Below are 8638 nucleotides of genomic sequence, written 5' to 3'. Positions count from 1 at the left end.
ATACCAAGTATTGGTTCCAAAGCAGAAGAGCAGTAAGGTTAGGTATTTGTGGTTAAGCAACTTACCTAGGGTCACATAGCTTAGGAAGTGTCCAAAGTCAGATGTGAACCCTGGACTTCCTGTCCCTAGGCCTGGTTCTCTATCTACTCAGCCACCTAGCTACCCCTCCAATTTCTTTCTTTCTAGGTACATCCCCAATGAATATATTTTTGTCCTAAATGAAGTAGAATAGAATACCTTAGTTGACTATATATCGGGGAAACTAAGGAATAGTTTATTTATCCTTCAAAGCCCATGGGATCCCCACCAACTGTCTTCTTCCTTTTTATTAATACTAAAAATAGAAAGTTCTGACATTGATTACTGAGGACAGGATAAAATCACAATTTTTTAAAAGTATCAATATACTTTATAAGGCTTGTTTTTGTTTTGTTTTGTTTTTTGCCAATCAACAAAATGGTTGGTTTGGGAAGACAGGGTATTCAGGAAAGACTAGTACCTCTGGTATCAGGGCTTGTCAAGCCCTTTTCAGGGATGCTTTCCTCCTTTAGTGTCCATCTGCCACCCAACTCTCATCTGTGGCTGCAAGAAGCTGTAACATGCACAGTGGCCTCCTTGGTATACCATCTTGGCAAATGGGCTAACTCAGGTTGAAGGCAACTGGTGGATGAGCAAGCACAATTTGTTCCTATGGCCATGAAGGCAGTGGAAGAAGGGACTATGGAACACTTAGAGTTTGATTACGTATCAAAGAAGACAAGATATTCACTGCATCCTGAATCATCACCAGTCATCTTGACTTTTGTCTTGCTACTGGCCTTGGATGACTCTAGAAGAAAGTGAGAATGAGAATTTTGTGTAACTGCCTCACTTAAATCCGGTTTATGCCAATTACCCAGGGATGCCATTTTGGTTCTCTTCAAGTATGAAGGAAAACAACTGATCAACTAACCAGTCTAATCGTTACTTGAAGAATACCTTTGGCAACATTCCTAACTAGTGGCCATCTATTATTTCTTTGAAGAGCTCTAATGAGGGTTCCTAATACCTCTTGAAACAATCCATTGGAGAGTTCTAATTGTAAGGTTTTTTTCCCTTTATCAAGAGTTAAATTTGCCTTTTCTCAACTTCCACTAATTGCTGCTAGCTCTGCCCTTGGGAGGCAAATGAAACAAGTCTAATTCATTTTCCAAAGAACAATCTTTCAATTCTTTGAGGATAAATATTATGCCCTTCCTTGAATCTCCTCTTTTGTAAGGTCAATATACCAATTGTTTTGTTTAATCCCAATATGGCATAATATCCCCTAGGGGCAGCTAGGATAAACAGTTGGGCTTGGAGTCAAGAAGACCTGAGTTTAAATTTGACATTAGCCACTTACTAGCTATGTGACTCTGGGCAAGTCACTTAATCCTGTTTGCCTCAGCTTCATCATCTCTAAAATGATCTGGAGAAAGAAATGGCAGCCAACCCCCAGGCTCTTTATCAAGAAAACCCCAAATGTGGTCATGAAGAGTCACACATAACTGAAACTACTCAAAAACATTTGGCATAAATTCAAGTCCTTTCATCATCATGTTTCCTCTCCTCTAGACCGCTTTTCACTTGTCAATATTCTTTCTTTTTTTTTTTAAACCCATACCTTCTGTCTTGGAGTCAATACTGTGTATTGACTCCAAGGCAGAAGAGTGCTAAGGACTAGGCAATGGGGGTCAAGTGACTTGCCCAGGGTCACACAGCTGGGAAGTGTCTGAGGCCAGATTTGAACCTAGGGCCTCCCATTTCTAGGCTTGGTTCTCAATCCACTGAGTTACCCAGCTGCCTCTGTCAATATTCTTTCTAAAGCATTGTGCCTAAATATGAATGCAATACTGTAGATGTTGTCTGATCCAGGCAGAATACACTGAACTAATACCATCTTTTTCCCTGGAAGCCAGGCCAAACAATGTAACCCAAAATCATGGCACACTTTTTTCTTGGGCTTAATTTTCCTCATATATAATATGAAGGAGTTGGACTAGATAACCTGTGAGGTCCCTTCTAGTTCCAGACCTATTATCCATTAATTTGTATGTGATCAATATCATATTAAGAACCTTGTCCTCTAAAACTTCTAAATCTTTTTTCAAACAAACTACCATCTGACTATGCCTTACCCATTTGTACTTATGAAGTCAATCTTTGGAATCAAGTGTAAAACTGTATATTTATCCCTAATCAGTTTATCTTGTTAGATTTAGTCCAATATTTTAGCCTATCAGTGTGATTTTGGATCCTAAGTCCATCATCCAATTTGTTAGCTATCCTTCCCAGCTTTGTTTGTGTCATCTCTAAATCTGATAACAATGTCATTTATGCCTTTAAGTCATTGTGTATAGTGTCAGTATAGTGTCAAGCACAAATACCTAAAACATTCCATAGGAAACCTCTCTCCAGCTTCCTATTAATGAGTATAGTCATTAAATTAATTCCAAATCTAATTGATTATATTCTCACCCAGCCCATTCTCTTCATCTTTTTGACAAAGATAACAAAGGACTTTATCAAATGCCTTTTGGAAATCTAGATAAATTATATCTATAGCATTTCCCTAATCTAGCATTCTAATAACCTCATTTTTTTTAAAAAAGGAAATTAATTCAATGTAGGATCACATTCTTTTTTTTTAATACATTTAATACATTTTAATACATTAGTGCTATTTTTTCTTTTCACTGAATCTAAATTCACCATTATATCCCTAGCCTTCCTACCCTAAGAGCCCTCCCTTATAACAAAGAATAAAAAATAAGGAAGAATTTTTCAGCAAAACAAATACATTTAATAATAGTTTCCCCTAATTTTGTATAAAAACAAAATTTAACATTCATTTTTTAACCTTTACCTTCTATCTTAGAATTAATACTATGTATTAGTTCTAGGCAGAAGAATGGTAAGGGCTAGGCAATGGGGGTTAAGTGACTTGCCCAGGGTCACACAGCTAGGCAATATCTGGAGTCATATTTGAACAATGAAGCACTCTCCATCTCTAGGCCTGGCTCTCAATCCACTAACCACCTGCCTTCCCCCTTAAAATTCATTTTTAAAAAAGTTTTGATTCAAAATTCTCTCCCTCCTTCCTATCCTTCCTCTCTCACCCCTCCCACTCCTCATTCCTGCTTGACAGAATAAGCAAACTGATATCTATTTTACAGGTGCAATCATTTAAGAGGAGGAGAGGGAGGAGAAGAAAAGAGGAAAGAAGGAAGGAAGGAGAGAGATAAAGAGAGAGAAGAAAGAAATATATACCTTTTTAAAATATGACAGCATATGAAATGTTCCACACCCATAATTCTCCACTTCTGCAAAGTATGCCAAAGGTATCTTCTCATATCTATTTTTGTAGGTGGCACAGTGGGTCAAGTGCTAGAACTGGAATTAAGAAGGCCTGAGTTCAAATTTAGACTTAAGACACTCGCTACATGACCCTGGGCAATAATTGCTTCTATTTCCCAGGTGACAGTGAGGATTAAATGATATATTTGTAAAGCACTTACCATCATGCCAGTAACAAGTAGATACTTAATAAATGTTTGTTCCCTTCTTTGGAAACAAGTTTGGTCATTACAATTCTACAAAGTTCAATTTTCAATTTTTTTTTGTTGTTGTTCTATCCATTTACATTGTTCTAGTCACTTTGTATATTGTTTTCCTGGTTATTCACTTTGCTCATAAAAGTCTTTACATACTTCACTATATTCATCAGTACAATAGAAGTCTTTACATTCATGTCCCACTATTATTTAATAGTCCATTTTCATTATTCTCCATTGAGTACTGATCTACTTTATTCAGCATAGTGCTTGAACATAGTGGATATTTAACAAATGTTTATTGACTATCTACTGACTACTTCCAGTTATTTGCTATTATAAAAAGTGTTGCTACAAAATAACTAGAGCACACGTTGACCTTTTTGGAGTACTTGCCTAATACTGGGATCACTGGGTCAATGGAATGATCCAGTAGCTATATTAATTGGCTACCAGAATCTGCCCTACTTTAAGGAGAAGTTCATGTAGGAGGCAGCTGGGTGGCTCAGTGGATTGAGAGCCAAGCCTAGAAATGGGAGGTCCTAGGTTCAAATCTGGCCTCAGACACTTCCCAGCTATGTGACCCTGGACAAGTCACTTAACTCCCATTGCCTAACCCTTACCACTCTTCTGCCTTGGAGCCAATATACAGTATTGACTCCAAGATGGAAGGTAAGGATTAAAAAAAATAAAGAAAGAAGTTCATGCATTTTTTAACTACCATTCCTGTCAGATTCTTTTCTTCCTTTCAATTTAACACGAGAATGATATACTGCCTTACCCTACAAATGCAAAGGCTGATTTTTCCATAGTTTGATGCCCAACAGGACAGATAAGCTGATGCCCAGCTCCTCTTTGCAGTAACAATTTTTCCTGCCTGAGAGGAAATGGTCACATCTCTGGTTCTTGCTTGACCCTAAAAAGGGCAGAAGGACCTGAGAACTATACTAGAACATAAGTATTAGTCAGGCCAGCCTGGAAGCAGTTTTATTCAATGACTGTCATTTGCAAAAACTCTATCAATTCAAACCAATTTCCCCAACTCACTCCTTCCACCAAGAGATAGCTGGAAATAGGCGGAGCTTCATTAGTGGATCCTCCTACTTGGAAACACAAAAGATATCATATTTTCCTTTGAGTAGCCTCAGGTGCTGACCCAGAAGCCACATAGACTAACAGAAGACAAACTAGACCAAGTACTTAATCATGTAGGGACAGGATTCCTTGGATTACTCTGGGTATATAGACAACATGCATCATTGTACTGTCTGTATTATACATGGTGGTGTCAATATTTCTCATATACCATAGGCTGGCTTGCACTTTGTCTTAGTTATCTCTTTGGACTTAGGACCATCATAAAGGTGAAGAATATTTCTCCAGATCTTCTTTTCTTCTCCCTTCTTCTGCCCTCCCATCCTCATCCCGTCCCCTTCCCTCCCTACTCCTTGGGGGGGGGGGGGGGAGAAGAATATTTCTCTAAATTGTGCCAAATTGGTTCCAGTACTAGGGGGTGTCCTCAGTTCATTATTTCCATGGAGGGTTAATATTACTTCATGGGCTTTTAACCCAAATTGTTTTAGACAAGGCACAGCCCAATTTTATACAAATTACTGTACCTTCTGGTTAGCATGGCATATAATCTGCAGGTGAATGGACAAATAAAAAGAAGTCACCTAACATATTAAACAGTTTCTATATCTCTACACTTGCAACTGAGCCAGGCCCACTATTGTCCACAGTAGATTTTGCCAAAGCTAACATAATAGGTTCAGGTTGGGAGAAGGAGGAACTCACTCTTCCAGGAGGTTTGCAGATGAAACCCACAACTTTGAGACACAAACACATTCTACTGGCTTGCCACCTAGAATAAGAACCTTCATTCCTTAGCAATGCCAAGAATAAGCTGTGGCAGCTGGCAGAGAAACAGTGCATATTTTAACAGAAATACCTTATATGAATTACAGAATTCTACAACTGGAAATGAACTTGCAAATTTGCTACCCCAATCCATATTGAACAAGAATATCCTTGATATTGTGCCCAACAAATGGTCCTCTAACCTTTGCATAACCTGCGGTAAAAGGAAAACCCACTACCTCTCTAGGCAAATCACTAGAGCTTTGGTTAGCTCTAATTGCTAGAAAGTGTTTCCTTATGTCAAATCTAAATTTGCCTCTTTAAGATAAAAAAAATAGGAAAAAAGCTATTTGTACAAAAATATTTATAGCTGTGCTTTTTGTGGGGGCAAAGATTTGAAAACTAAAGGGATGTCCTTCAACTGGGGAATGACTGAACAAATTGTGGTATATGATGGTGATGGAATATTACTGTGCTATGAGGAATAATGAACAGGACAATTTCAGAAAGAACTGGAAGGACCTACATGAGCTGATGCAGAGTGAAATAAGCAGAACCAGGAGATCATTATACACAGTAACTGAAATATTGTGGGGCAACCAGGCTTTGCTACTAACAGCAATGCAATGATCCAGGACAATCCTGAGAGACTTATAACAAAGAATGCTATCCACTTCCAAAGAAAGAATTGCTGGAGTAGAAATGCAGATGTTTATTTGGGCATATGATTTGGGGTTTGGGTTCATAAGACTATTCACTTACAAAAATGAATAATATGGAAATGTTTTGTGTGATAATACATGTGCAACCCAGATTTAATTGTTTTTCAACTCCAGAAGGGGGAGAAGAAAGAAGGGAAGGAGACAACATGAATCATATAACTTTGGGAAACTTATGTGCAAATTTGTTATTAAAATAAAATAAAGAAAAAAAATGAAAAAAATTTAATTTGCCTCTTTGCAATTTCTGCCCATTGCTCCTTCAGGGAACAAGCAGTTAGAGTCTTCAGCAAAAAAGGTGCCAAACTTGGTGGTGGTGGTGGGGTTGTTGTTATCTATAGGGAAGCAATTCCTTTGTGTCTATTGACTCCCAGACTCAAATTACTCTGGATGATCCTGAAGTGTAGTGTGTGGTCTGCCTAACCCTGCTCTTCCCTCTTAGGAAAAATGCCTTAGACACTAAGCCAAGGGAGCAGCTTATCCTCAGTACTCTTATGGGAGAATAGATTCCTCCAGGAGGAGCTGCTGGGAGGGTATCTGGCTATGAGTGGCCAAGAGAGATTAGGCCAGCTTTGTTTGTCCAGGGTGGATGGGAGAGGAAGGCTACTATGAAACCTTGGGATTAGAAGGACCCCAGGATCCCAGAGCAGATGCACAATTCCAGTGAGTTTTACATGTGTCCTTGATCAAAACCTATTTGCATATTATTGATGTTTGCACTAGAGTGGTCGTGTCTATATCCCCAATCATATCCTTATTGACCCATGTGATCAAGCAGTAATCAAGAGTGATTGAGAACATTTTTTAGATGTTTATTGATAGCTTTGATTTCATCAACTGAACACTGCATGTTCATATCCTTTGACCATTTGTCAATTGGGGAATGATTTGTATTCTTATACTTTTGACTTAGCTCTTTATATATTTGAGAAACAAGACCTTTATGAGAGAAATTTGTTATAAAAATTCCCCCCCCCCCAGTTTATTGTTTCCCTTCTAATCTTGGTTGCATTGGTTTTGTTTGTACAAACCCTTTTTAATTTAACATAATCAAGATTATTCATTTTGCCTCTTGTAATGTTTTCTTTGTATGGTCATAAATTCTTCCCTTCTTCATAGATCTGACAGCTAAAATATTCTATGTTCCTTTAATTTACTTCTACTATAACCCTTTATGTCTAAATCATATACCCATTTTGACCTTATCTTGATATAGGGTATGAGATATTGATCTATATCTAATTTTTGCCATGCTGTTGTTCAATTTTCCTACCAGCTTTTGTCAAACAGTGAGTTTTTGCCCCCAAAGCTGGGATCTTTGGGTTATCAAACACAAGATTGCTGAGGTCATTTACCCCTAATCTATTCCCTTGATCTTCTATTTCTTAGCCAGCACCAGACTGTTTTTTTTTTAAATAACAAAACATGTTTTATTTGAATTTTTTAAGGAAATCTTTCTAAAATGTATTACTCAGTCTCTTGCCTTCTTAATTCATTGATTCTACTCTGTAACTCCAGATTATTCTTTTATTCTTATTAACTCATTTGCCAAAATGACTCCTTTGAACGTTTTAGTTTCTCCTAAAGCCTTCAACCACATCTCCCCAAACACCTTACAACATATAACTTAGCCTTCTGTCTCATTGAAAAGATAAAAGCCAATCTTTGGTAGCACCCTTACTTCCTCCCCTTCTCAAAACTTATCAGAAACAACAATATCAGAATCTCTTTCCCCACCTTCTTTTTTATTTTATTTAATTTTTTTATTTGGTTAATTTCAAACATTATTCCTTGGTTACAAAAGTCATATTCTATTCCTCCCTCCCCTCTCCTCACCCTTCCTGTAGCCAATACGCAATTTCACTGGTATTACATGTGACCTTGATCAGAATCTATTTCCATATTATTGCTATTTGCACTAGGGTGATCATTTAGAGTCTATATCCCCAATCATATCCTCATCAACCTATGTGATCAAGCAGTTGTTTTTCTTCTGTGTTTCTACTCTCACAGTTTTTCCTGGGAATGTGGATAGTGTTCTTTCTCATAGATCCCTCCAAGTTGTTCAGGATCACTACATTGCCACTAATGGAGAAGTCCATTACATTCGACTGTACCACAGTGTATCAGTCTCTGTGTACATTGTTCTCCTGGTTCTGCTCCTTTCGCTCTACATCACTTCCTGGAGGTTGTTCCAGTCCCCATGGAATTCCTCCACTTTATTATTCCTTTGAGCACAATAGTATTCCTTCACCAACATATACCACAATTTGTTCAGCCATTCCCCAATTGAAGGGCATCCCCTCATTTTCCAATTTTTTTGCCACCAAAAAGAGAGCAGCTATGATATGAATATCCTTGTACATGTATTTTTCCTTATTATCTCTTTGGGGTACAAACCCAGCAATAGCACCAGACTGTTTTGATGATTACTGCTTTATATTATAGTTTAAGATCTGGTACTGCTAGATCACCATCTTTTATAAT

The sequence above is a fragment of the Monodelphis domestica genome, chromosome 3 (assembly GCF_027887165.1).
Source record: "Monodelphis domestica isolate mMonDom1 chromosome 3, mMonDom1.pri, whole genome shotgun sequence".
Lineage (NCBI taxonomy): Eukaryota > Metazoa > Chordata > Mammalia > Didelphimorphia > Didelphidae > Monodelphis > Monodelphis domestica.
This window is presented reverse-complemented; position numbering follows the sequence as displayed.